The sequence below is a fragment of the Sycon ciliatum genome, chromosome 4 (assembly GCF_964019385.1).
Source record: "Sycon ciliatum chromosome 4, ocSycCili1.1, whole genome shotgun sequence".
NCBI classification, from domain to species: Eukaryota; Metazoa; Porifera; class Calcarea; order Leucosolenida; family Sycettidae; genus Sycon; species Sycon ciliatum.
In genome coordinates this window covers 31,275,165-31,287,234 of record NC_088646.1, presented here as the reverse complement: position 1 = coordinate 31,287,234, position 12,070 = coordinate 31,275,165, and positions in this window count along the sequence as shown.

Sequence of the window (12,070 nt, the reverse complement as noted above, 5' to 3'; positions counted from 1 at the left end):
CGGGCACTGGTTCCAAACAGTTGCCAGGATACCTTGACACCTGTGACCATCGGTATCACCAGCTACTGCTCTGTGTCTGAATTGCAAAGAATGCTCTCTTTGGCTCGGCAGCTATCATGCGTAAGGTCCTTGATTTGCAATGCTCTGGGGTGGGCGGTGGAGTTCTTTTGGTCCTATTTTCCTCCAAACCCTCTCGTGTTTCCTATGATCGATATCTAGAAAGTGTTGTGTGTTTCTCTCTGTTGTTTACCTACCATCATATTTAACATCCATAATTATGATGTAATTGTATGGCTCCACCTTTGGCTGCTGGATGCTAGCCCGGTGGGTGCCAATCTCCGGGCTTCGGCCGAGTGTTGTTGGATAATAACAACTTGATGTACAGCAGGGCATACTAAACCCCTTGGACAGGGAGCTACGAAAAGGTTCACGAGTCAAATTTCTCAGTCATGGATCCCTTACATGTACATACTGAGCTAGGCCACCTAGCCCGGCCCGGCAATACAATAACATACTTCGGAAGTACTATTAGCAAGAGTACATTATGTACTCTTGTTGAGTGTGTACATGGTTAGCATTTTACCGCCGGTTCACCTTAACTTCAACCGTCGGCCTGTACCGTTTCTTGTGTGTTTACAACAAAGACCTGATTAGCATTTTGTTTTCCTACACAACGATCGGCTTGTGATGTCACCCTAGTTGAACCTTACGGTGTTGTCACCCGGTAAACAGAGCGTTCTATCGTCGAAACAATACCAAACCGACGGTATTTTGGGTCCTGGGTGCGAGTACCGTTGGATTTAGCGGCGTAAACAGTAAAATGCTAACCATGTGTGTGTGTGTAGGCTAGTACATGTATATTACACCTGAGTCTTGGTATTATTAGTACTAGACAGGCGCAGAGTGAACATACCTGCCTACGATACTACCAGGGAGTCATTCACACTCAGGGTACCGAGGCTCCGAGTGTGTACTGATGACTCCCCGGTGTACTACGCATATCATTGGCAACGTTTAGCCTCTCACCAGCTATTTATTGCCCAGGTTCAGCATACGTTTTTCTTCTTTTCTTTTTATGTTCACCACTCATCCCCCATTTTTTTCTCTAAACATTTATATATTTGTTGGTCCCATCGGCCCTTCATATTTGTGCAGCTGCACTGTTGTTGAGCTTCCGATGTAAAACAAAATTTAATAATATTGATGATGACGACTCCAAGATCGTCCACGGTAGAAACCATGGTAACTAAGCAGCTGGGTGTCCTGTCACACGGGGTCGGCATGCCATTGTAGCCTGACGTAGTCGCCCCAGGTCCAAAATCCTATTTTCATCCATTCAGTGATCATGGTCTAGTAATAACTACATTGTACTAGTAGCATGCCAGAGAGTTACAGTCAACTTGGCTAATAACGACTGCGGATATACATGTAGCGACAATTCGCGAATAACGACAGCATTTCCATGCCCAGAGCAAAGTCCCTTCCAACTGTAATAATATTATACATGTAATGAGACTTCGGGTGTAACGACACTTCGCGATTAAGGACACTTTCTTGATGCCCCACCGAGTGTCGTTATATGCGAAGTTGACTATGTACTGTAAAGTGAGAAGCTTTCGCTAGAGATGAAATTTCGCTATTTTCGCGACCATCACACATTCGCAAATATAAATCGCTGCGAACTGCTTTGTAAATTTTTAAATTGTATATAGTGCACGATCCAGCTGAATGGATGAAATCGCGATTATTTGAATTTATTTCTCATCGTGAACCAGCGCAATTCTTGAAAACGCTAAATTTGCGCGCCGCGAAAGTTTGTCGCTTTACAGCAGTGCCAGTAGAGCACAGAACCAAGACATCACCAAGGCAACGCAGCTATGCACAACCGTGTGCTGGACGTGCTCAGTCTTTTCCCCATGCCGTGTGAATACTCAATTTTCAGTCACCCTGGTAGTAAGCAGTCTCAGCCGACCTAACACACACACACACACACACACACACACACACACACACACACACACACACACACACACACACACACACACACACACACACACATACACACACACACGTACATGTACACACACACACACGCACACACACGTACATGTACACACACACGCACACACACACACACACACACACACACACAGTACAGCCAGCCGTGGACCGTCAAAAGCCGGGGCGGTTAGCCATGATCGGTCTTGCAACTGTACATTGGGGGTGGGGGTAGCAGTACCATGATTATGGTACTACCACACCACACCAATGACAATGTACAGTTAACTAGTTGCGCTCACTGAAACCCAAGCCAAAGTGAAAAACTGGTGCCCTGGACCACTTCCGATTACGTCACTTTACGTATACATGTGTATGTCAAGTCGCATTCCGAATGCGAAATGGTACAGTGCCATTTCCAGGGCGTCAAGGGCCGTGCAGGTTGAGGGCGCAAAATGTGCACTTTGGGTCCGATTTCACCGAGCACAGCTAGTTGTACTATGGTGTGGTGGTGCATTCCAATTTCCAAACACAATCCAGAATGCAATCAACAGACACAAGTCAGGCGACTGGAACAATATTATGACAATGATAGTTGGACCAACGACAGTAAAAACACGAAAACAGCACGAAAAATAAACAAAAGCCCCATACGCGCCGGATGTCACCGAGCCCAACTGTGCTATGATGTAGTGCCGCGTAACAGTAGTGGTACGTTCCAAACATAATCCAGAATGCAATAAACAGACACAAGTGAGGTCGGACTGGAACAAAATCAATAGGACATGATAGTTGGACCAACAACAATAGAACAGCACAAAAATAAACAAAAGTCCCATAAGGCACGCAGTACATGGAGCTGATAATAGTACAGCTGACGGGGATTTGGAAAAGTCAAGTTGTGCTGTGGCATCGTGTGAGAACGAGTACAATATCTCGGATTGCTCATCAGCAGTCAACTATATATGGCACCCGCCTCAGGCTGGATCAATCAAATGGGCATTTATGAACATAAATCGGTCGCTGAGCAATTTCATACGGTGGCAAAGGTTCCAAAACTTTCAGGCATGGTCGGGTTAAAGGGGAAGTATACCCTAAAATCAAATTTTCACCAGTTGTAGTCTTCGGGGTGCTGAGTCGAATGGTCTTGGTCCGAGGAAGCTGAGGCGCTCCCTTCCTACTTGAATCCCAATCGAACTCGCGCACTTCCACCGAAACTGGGTGACTGCGCCCTACGAGATGGGGATTTGTATGCAAAATGTCACTAAAAGCGCCATTTCGTTCTTATAAAAGCACGGATGACCGCGATTGGCCCATATGTTGTAGTCTTTTGGACGCTGAGTCGACTGGTTTTGGTCCGAAAAGGCTGCGATGCAGCGTTCCTCCTTTATTCCCAATCGAACATGGTTGAACAGGCGGTCACGTGCTCCTGCGTACACCAGTCACCTGGTCACCGTGCCTGCAGGGTACAACTAACTAACTTACTAGCCTGTTTGACCTTTTTTGGGTGCAGTCCTGTCACTCGAGTTGAACTCGAGTTGAACCTTGGTGTGAAAGTTGTCGCCTGCTGGCGCGGTGACCAGGTGATTTGGGCACCCAGGAGCACGTGACCGCTTGTTCAACCATGTTCGATTGGGAATAAAGGAGGAACGCTGCATCGCAGCCTTTTCGGACCAAAACCAGTCGACTCAGCGTCCAAAAGACTACAACATATGGGCCAATCGCGGTCATCCGTGCTTTTATAAGAACGAAATGGCGCTTTTAGTGACATTTTGCATACAAATCCCCATCTAGTAGGGCGCAGTCACCCAGTTTCGGTGGAAGTGCGCGAGTTCGATTGGGATTCAAGTAGGAAGGGAGCGTCGCAGCTTCCTCGGACCAAGACCATTCGACTCAGCACCCAGAAGACTACAACTGGTGAAAATTTGATTTTAGGGTATACTTCCCCTTTAAGTGTAAACTTATAAGGCTGGGTATGCACCATTGGTGTAGCGTGGCAGTACCATATGAGATATACTGTGTGTGTGGGGTGTGTGTGTGTGTGTGTGTGTGCACATGCGTGTGTGTGCGCGCGCGTGTATGTGCGTGCGTGCGCGAGCGCTCATGAGTGATTGCATAAGCATGGGTCATTGCATGCAGACCTTGAAGTATGTGCATGGACGTGTGCGTGAGGGAGCGGCCGGTCAAAAACGAGTCCTGTTTGTCTGCTACATCTATCTGTTGAGCAGCTTTAAATAATAGTTGAAAACCTGCCAGTGAACATTGGTGAGCATCATTTGGGACCAGAGCCCTGAACTTTCATGCTCTCACTGCTGGAGCCAGACTTTGTGCACTCACGGGTCGAGCTGAATGGTAGCAACTGCTTCGTGGCACGCATGTGAGCAACCTTCGATGCGAGTGGCTCCTCGGACATGGCCTCCTGGCAAGCAAGACTGATCATGGGCAAGCGCGGCAGATGGTCGTCCTTCAGCAGGTCTTCCATCAGCTCGTCGTAGCGATTCAGATCGGCCAGTTTGAGTTCTGTGATCCAGCGGTTGTCTTGGAGTGTCGTACGCGATATCCCTGTGGCACGGTATGCATCCGTCATGGATGTTGATGGATTGTTCATAACGTGCATCAGTATGATCATGTACCGTTGGTGTATGACTTCCAGTAGCTCCAGCTTACACAGCTTACCCTTGCCACGACTCGCAATCTGCTTACCAAGTTTCATTGATTTGGGCGAGCTGGCCAGTTGATAGCTATCCGGGCAGGAATCAGGCGGCGAAACTGCTAGTCCATCGTCATGCATCCCTTTGCCAGCAGCACTTATGCCACCAGCCAGCTCCGACTCAGCACAGCGAAATAAGCGGTGATTAGGATGGTGCATGTGCAGCATGCGCGAGCAGTGGTCGCACAGCACGGGTAGCTTGCCGTTGAGAAACGAGCAGCACGCAGCACCCAAGCATACGACGGCCGCTTCAGCTTTGTTGCAGAATATGCACGTCATTTCGCCGTTTTCGCCCACCTCGGACGCCACTGAGAAGACCAGTGGCTGGTGTGGCTGTTGCTGCTGCTCCTGCCTTTGCTGCTGCTGCTGCTGCTGTTGTTGTTGTTGCTGCTGCTGCTGTTGCGAACTGAGTGCTGCGCCATTGCTGTCTCCAGTCATTAGTGGTGGGGCTTGTGGAAATGATGTCGACCTGGAGCTGGTCACTGATGACGTGGATGAGGACTGAGTATGGTCATGGCCCATTGATCTGTAATCACTGAATCCTGATGAAGAGCGCGAACTGTGAGATGAGAAGTGCTGCGACGGAGTCAGCTGATTCGGGGCTTGTCGACGCCAGTGCGGTGGTGAGGTTTCGCGCTCTCGTACTGGTACATGATTACCGACTCCGGAGTTCATGACCATTCCGCGAATAGCTGACGATGACGACGAATACATAGTGCGCTTATTCGATGGCGGACATATGTCATGATGATCATCATTCGTATCTGCTCGTGCCGACATGTGTGACGACGGTGGCAGAGGCGGTGACGAGAGGTATGCCGAGGGTACGGTCCGGGGCCTGCGATCCTCTCGATCACGCTGCCGTCCGACGACGACGGGTCCTGGTGACGGTCGTCGACCAGACTGCTCAGGATACGACGGTGAATTATGTGACGACGTGTAAACTACATTGCCGCCAGGTGCCGTCGCACAAGCAGCAGCAGAGCTCACAACACCGTTATTACGCAAGTCGCAGTCCACGATGACACTCCCAGCCGTCGAGTGTCCCGAATAATCGCGCTGATTCGAGAGGGCGTACGGCGGCGAACGCTCGACTTTTTCGTGCTCCAAGACAATGTTTACCACCTCGGTCCCATCTCCATCCAGACCAGTCGTGTCGAGTCCGTTCACTCCATTCGGCTGCGATGCTTCTGGTACAAGTGTGTACTGTCCGTCGTACGACATCCTCTATCCTGGTGGACGTAGCCGCTCCAGTCAATCTACTACGCCGACAATGCCAAGAGACCAACACAAACACGAAATCATAGAGCCATGATCGACACACGACTAACTACTTGGCCGAGTGATCTTTGTAGGACAAAGCGATAATGTATACTGAACCAGACATGGCCGGCAGTATTTTTTTGATGTTGCGGACGCTACCTGGTCGCCGCTGCGCTGAACGGTTACGTTACGGGCGACGGCTGGCTCTGGCTAGCTGGCTGACCAGCCAGCTGAGCGACTACACGACCTGGCCAGCGGTCAAGAGCACGCCAGGCGAGGCCCCGCTGGATGTGCCACTCATCCTGTACGATCGACCAGTGCTAGAAAAACCAGGCCAGCCGCAGTGCAGTGCAGTGGGCAGCTGTTGCCGTCCCGCGACCTCCGCCAGTGGCCAGGCCAGCACATGACAAGGCACGACGCTCCACGCTCGAGAGGGCAATTGAACGGGACCGGCTGTTGAGTGCCGTGCGTCGGGCCAGCACGTACGGCTCAGCTGGAGTGCGACACACTGACAGCACGGCACATACAGACTACACTTTGTACAGCTCTCGATCTCATCATCATGTCTCAGTGTGAGTGTGACTCACAAGTCACTTGCACACTGACCGTCACCTAGTGCCGTACCTACGCGCACATAATCACGACACCAGTACAAATGCGGGCTAGTCGATCGCGCTATGCTGTTCGTACAGCACTGCCAGCAGGCACAGCGCGCGCCTGCTCGCACTCTTGCGCGACGCGGATCCGCAATCAGTTCCTGTCCCAGATCCTTGTCTGTGCCCTCAAGTCAAGCCCCATCACGACATGAGTAAGCCCAAGCCCACTGCATGCACCGCAGTTCCGCCGGTATGTGCGTGAGTGGATCATGCAAGTTGCAACCCACATCTTCGTTGCACGTAGATCTACTGTCTGTTACTTGTACTGTCGCGGACATGGAAATCCAGTCGAGTGACCGGGGCCGGCGCCCTCAGCGCGTACAGAACGTACAAGTCATGTAAGTCGTTGAGTGCACTTGTTGATCCGATGCGCGACCAGCAGCAGCGCATTTATTACAATACTAAGACATGCCACGGCTGTACGGCCAGCGCCCTGGGGCCGCTAGACGTGCGACCGGATTTCCACTAGCATGAGACTGACACATGCACAGACAAGTCAGTGCGTGGAGTCGAGCGCCACTGCGCTCAGTGACAGTGTGCAGTGCGCTGTGCTACACCATGTACACAGTATGTGTCAGTAGACTCTACAACAGTAACAACACGCGCGTGTCAGAAACTGACTGCAACGCTGAGCTGTGTGTGTCTGCGTGTGTGTGTGTGTGTGTGTGTGTGTGTGTGTGTGTGTGTGTGTGTGGTGCGTGTGTGGTGCGTGTGTAGTAGTAGTAGTAGTAGTAGAATTTATTATTTTGATAGGGAAGGCCCTACAGACGTTGCCGTCTTGTTACAGGGAACGTGGTGCGTGCGTGTGTGTATGTGTGTGTGTGTGTGTGCCTGTGCCTTCTGACTGCTGGTTTGATGCTGCCCAGGGTCGCTCTGCCTGGAGGCAGATTGCTCATCGTCGTCCTCCCGCCCGTGCTCCTCCTGATCCTGACTCTGGCTTCCGCTGCGCATGTGGAAAGGTCTGCCGTCGTCCCGGAGATCTCAAGCGCCACGCTCCGTACTGCAAAGCTAGCAGATAGTTCCTTCGCTATCATTGCCACCCCGGCATCGGCAATAGGCACGTTCAAGGTTCAAGGTTCAAGGTGTGTGTGGTGCGTGTGTGTGTGTGTGTGTGTGTGTGTTTGTGTGTGTCCCATATGGTGCAGTGGGGTATGTGCAGCGATTTCCAATCAAGAGGTTGCGAGTTCGATTCCCGACGATTATGGTCACACACGTCTTTCTTCTCTTTCTCAGACTCTACCTGACTTTTCTTTCATTCTCCTGGGTGGTTACTGGTTACCAATACGGCAATAGCCAGTGCATGCAGGAGTATGTGGTGTGATGTGTAATGAAAAAGGCCTAAAATTAGGGATTCACAGGCCAGAAAAACCCACTTCATAGCTGTGTGGTGTAGACCAGGTTGAATAGTGGCGGTCTTCACTTCAGCCTTGCAAGCTATCATCGCCTCCGGCGTTGGGCGTCCAAAGGTGTGTGTGTGTGTGGTGTGTGCTGGAGAGTGGAGAGTAGTAGGCTGTACCATCAAGAGTACATAAGTAACAGTTATAACCCAATGGGGGGTGGGTGGGTCGTTACATCAGACACGTCATCTCCCTGCATACTCAGGTACTAGGTGCGGAGTCGGATGAGTAGGGTGGCCGTTGGGCACTTCGAGGGGTTGAAGCACCCTCCGACTAAATCAGCCCACTGCAGAGCGGCATCAGTGGCGGCCTGGATCATGGAGGGGGTGGACCATTATTTTGTTGTTCGTTAGGAACGGCTACCGGCAAGAGTGGCACGTGCGATCCAGCGGCAGTATGGCGTGTACCCTCCTCAAACGGAGCCGACAGCCTCACTTTTCGCGCACCTCCAGTGCCGCAGTGGCCCAGCCTCGCATGGCGAAGACACATTCGGTGCCTTCTTGAGCTCCACCACCTTATCCATCGCCAGATATGACGACCCTGGTGGACCTAGGCTACACAGTATCAAACTGTGAAACAGCGCCTGCAGGTAGGCAGGCGCCCCCAACATCTCCTCCCGCCTGCTAGAGCCAGCACACCCACCCGTGCCACCTTTCTCTTTGTCACCACTGCCACATGGAACTCCCTCCCGGCTGCCAGCATGCCATTCGTACTGTATCCAGGCCAAAAAATGTTATCGCTCTTGTCCGCACACACTTTTCTATCACCCGCCATGAGCCCTCTGGTTTCATTCTACGTAGAGTAATGATGTTATAATTGCTACCACTCCGCATCACTCTATCTTTTATTTTTATTTCTCTCCTCAGCTTCTTCTTCTTCATAAGCTGTTGACGGAGACTCCCTCGATTTAGGCTAAGGCCTGTGGAGAATCCATAAAATACAAATTTTGTATAGTACAAATTTTGTATTTTATGGATTCTGTGGAGAATCCATAAAATACAAATTTTGTATAGTACAAATTTTGTATTTTATGGATTCTCCACAGGCCTTAGCCTAAATCGAGGGAGTCTCCGTCAACAGCTTATGAAGAAGAAGAAAAATACAAATGTTGCCTCCAAACCATCTACATGTACATGTAATTCGCAAGCCCGCTGCGGACAACAGCGTGAATAAGAGGTGGGTGCGACTTCGGCGATACTTGGGCGCGTCGCTCCCTACGTACGTGTATGCGGGAGGTCGCACTTTTCCATGCCATGTGTTATTATATACATACCGGTAATAAAATAATCATTCGTTGCAGAATTTTCAATGGAAGAGCAGTTTGTTCGCGGTGTATTCCCAACGGCGTGAGAGATCGTGTTTTCTGTACCCTTCCAGGGACCCTGAATGTCCTCCCGAAGAGACATCACCTCTAGCAAAAAGTAACGTTAGTCGCTGATCCGCAACTTTTTGCTAGAGGTGATGTCTCTTCGGGAGGACATTCAGGGTCATTGGAAGAGTACAGAAGACACAATCTCTCACGACGTTGGTACTGACTATTTGTCACCTGGCTGGCTCGCTGTTTTATCGAATTTTATGACCAGAGACTGACAATCCTGACATCCAATCTTGGATTCCGCCTCCGGTATACGAGTTGTACCTGTTCTGATAACGAAATGAATTTAATTCCCTGAGCATCATTCCAACCACACAGTCACAGACTGTTTCAAGTAACAAGTTAATTTAAAACGAAGATGGAAATGAGCTACATAGTCATTGTACACGGTCATGTATGTTGGCAATGCTGCTGATACGAGGACTACTAGTACTACTGACTCACTTCGTCTTGGGGGTTAGACATGGGGAAGCTGCCATGCTGGGGCGTGCGTCCGCCTCCTCTAGCTCTGTAAGTTGGCGTCCCTTGTGATATTTGGGCTACTAAACAATCAGCTCATGCGACAACATAAGTCATTGCACGACACTGATCAACGGTACTGACGTTCTACATGCATGAACATCCACCAACGTCCTTCACAGCTGAGACTTTCAGCTCGTGCTTATCTTGGTTGCGCTCACCTTTCCCTCCTTATGTTATTTGTTATTTCTACTTTTGAAGTACACTGTAACTATGTTACTTAGAACCTTCCAAGTAAGGCTGTTGGAGTGCACATCCAAGATGTAGTAGAGCTGTTGGCATGTTAGTTGTAGAACGTCAGGACCGTCGGTCAGTGTCGTGCAATGTAAAATTGTTGTCGCATGAGCTGATTGTTTAGTAACTGGTGGTGTTAGTGGACATTATAGCGTAACTTGTAGTTCCTTGGTCCTTTTCCTTTCTTATAAATAAGTAATTATTAATCCTTGGCTCTCCATCCGAGTCCATTCCTGCACACCTGATGAGCCGTCCTTATCCATACGGCGAAACGATCGTCGTGTGAAACTGCTGCTTGTTACCGCTGCTTATTGTCCATCTAAATTGTCATAGTCGAAGTACATGTACATGTACAGCGCTGTTTTACTGAGGCGTTCGGTTTTGCATGATTCGTGTTCGCATAGCTTCCCCTTTCTGATCTTCGCATCTTTTCAGCCACACAAGTGTGGAATGTTGCTTTCCGTCCTTGAATCGTGGTTTGACCGTATTGTCCAATGGTCTTGCCAGTATCGTCATCGACATGCATGAACATCCGCCAACGTCCTTCACAGCTGAGACTTTCAGCTCGTACTTATCTTGGTTGCGCTCACCCTCCCCTCCTTATGAGTTATGTTATTTGTTATTTCTATAACAAGTTAGTAGTTACTACTTAAAATCTTCCAGTAGTTGGAAGGCTGTTGGAGTGCGCATCCAAGATGTGCTAGAGCTGTTAGCTACTTCAAATAGTTTGTTGCAGAAGAAACAGTACCTTCGGTCAGTGTCGTGCAATGTTATCGCATGAGCTGATTGTTATGTAACTGGTGGTGTTAGTGGACATTATAGCGTAACTTGTAGTTCCTTGGTCCATTTCCTTTCTTATAAATTAATCCTTGGCTCTCCATCCGAGTCCATTCCTGCACACCTGATGAGCCGTCCTTATCCATACGGCGAAACGATCGTCGTGTTAAAACTGCTGCTTGTTACCGCTGCTTATTGTCCATCTAAATTGTCATAGGGAATTACCCAAGTCGCAGCAACCCCTTCTTTGTTCAACACAAAGTAACTTAGTTAGTTTCTAGAAAAAGGCCAAAAGCACAAATAGGAATAATAGGGACCCACCTACACGTACATGTAAGTAAGCATCAACACTAACAACAGGTTATCCAGTCAGATGAAATGGCCAGATGGGTACGAAACTGTAACGAAACTGTAACCTCTCATAATAATACCAATATGTATACATGTACATGTACTAAGTACTAAGTGGTCTTGGCAAAGTCGGTTACTAGTACTAGTACATTACACAGTGTTAGCATAACCATTTTCAGTAGATGTCGTGTTACAAGACAGGAACTACAGGAAGGCGGGATCTGCGTCCGTGGTAATCTATTCTCAGTGTCAAGATATACGGAAGTAGCGGCACAGAATAAGAACTGCAGGCTGTGCGTATCACTGATTGTGCGGGACAGGCCGTCGGACTGATGCTGCGGGTCGCAGCGGCACCCATTGGTCTGGATGGGTGCCTGCCAGACCCATCTCGATCAGCTAGATGGAGTCCCAAGGAGGGCTCTGGACATCATCGGCCCAGGCACCCTCCTGAACTCCATAAGTCTGCGCCGCTCGGCTGCTGGCCTCACATACCTCTACAAGCTCCACGTCACTGATGGCCCAGCGCACTTGTCGCAATGATACCACCTCCGGAAAGAAGTTTGAGCAGGAATCGAACCTGCAACTATACGATTCCCAAGCACCTATCTTGACCACCCAGCCACCACCCAGCCGCCAAAAAACCAGACGACAACTCGACGCCAGCCGGCACCCTGCCTACCTGAAGCTTAACCTCCCACACAATGCCCTCAACTACATTCACCAGTCATTTCCGTTCTGCCTCGTGGGCGTATAGAAGAGTCTTCCAGCAGAGATGCTCGCCAACATCCAG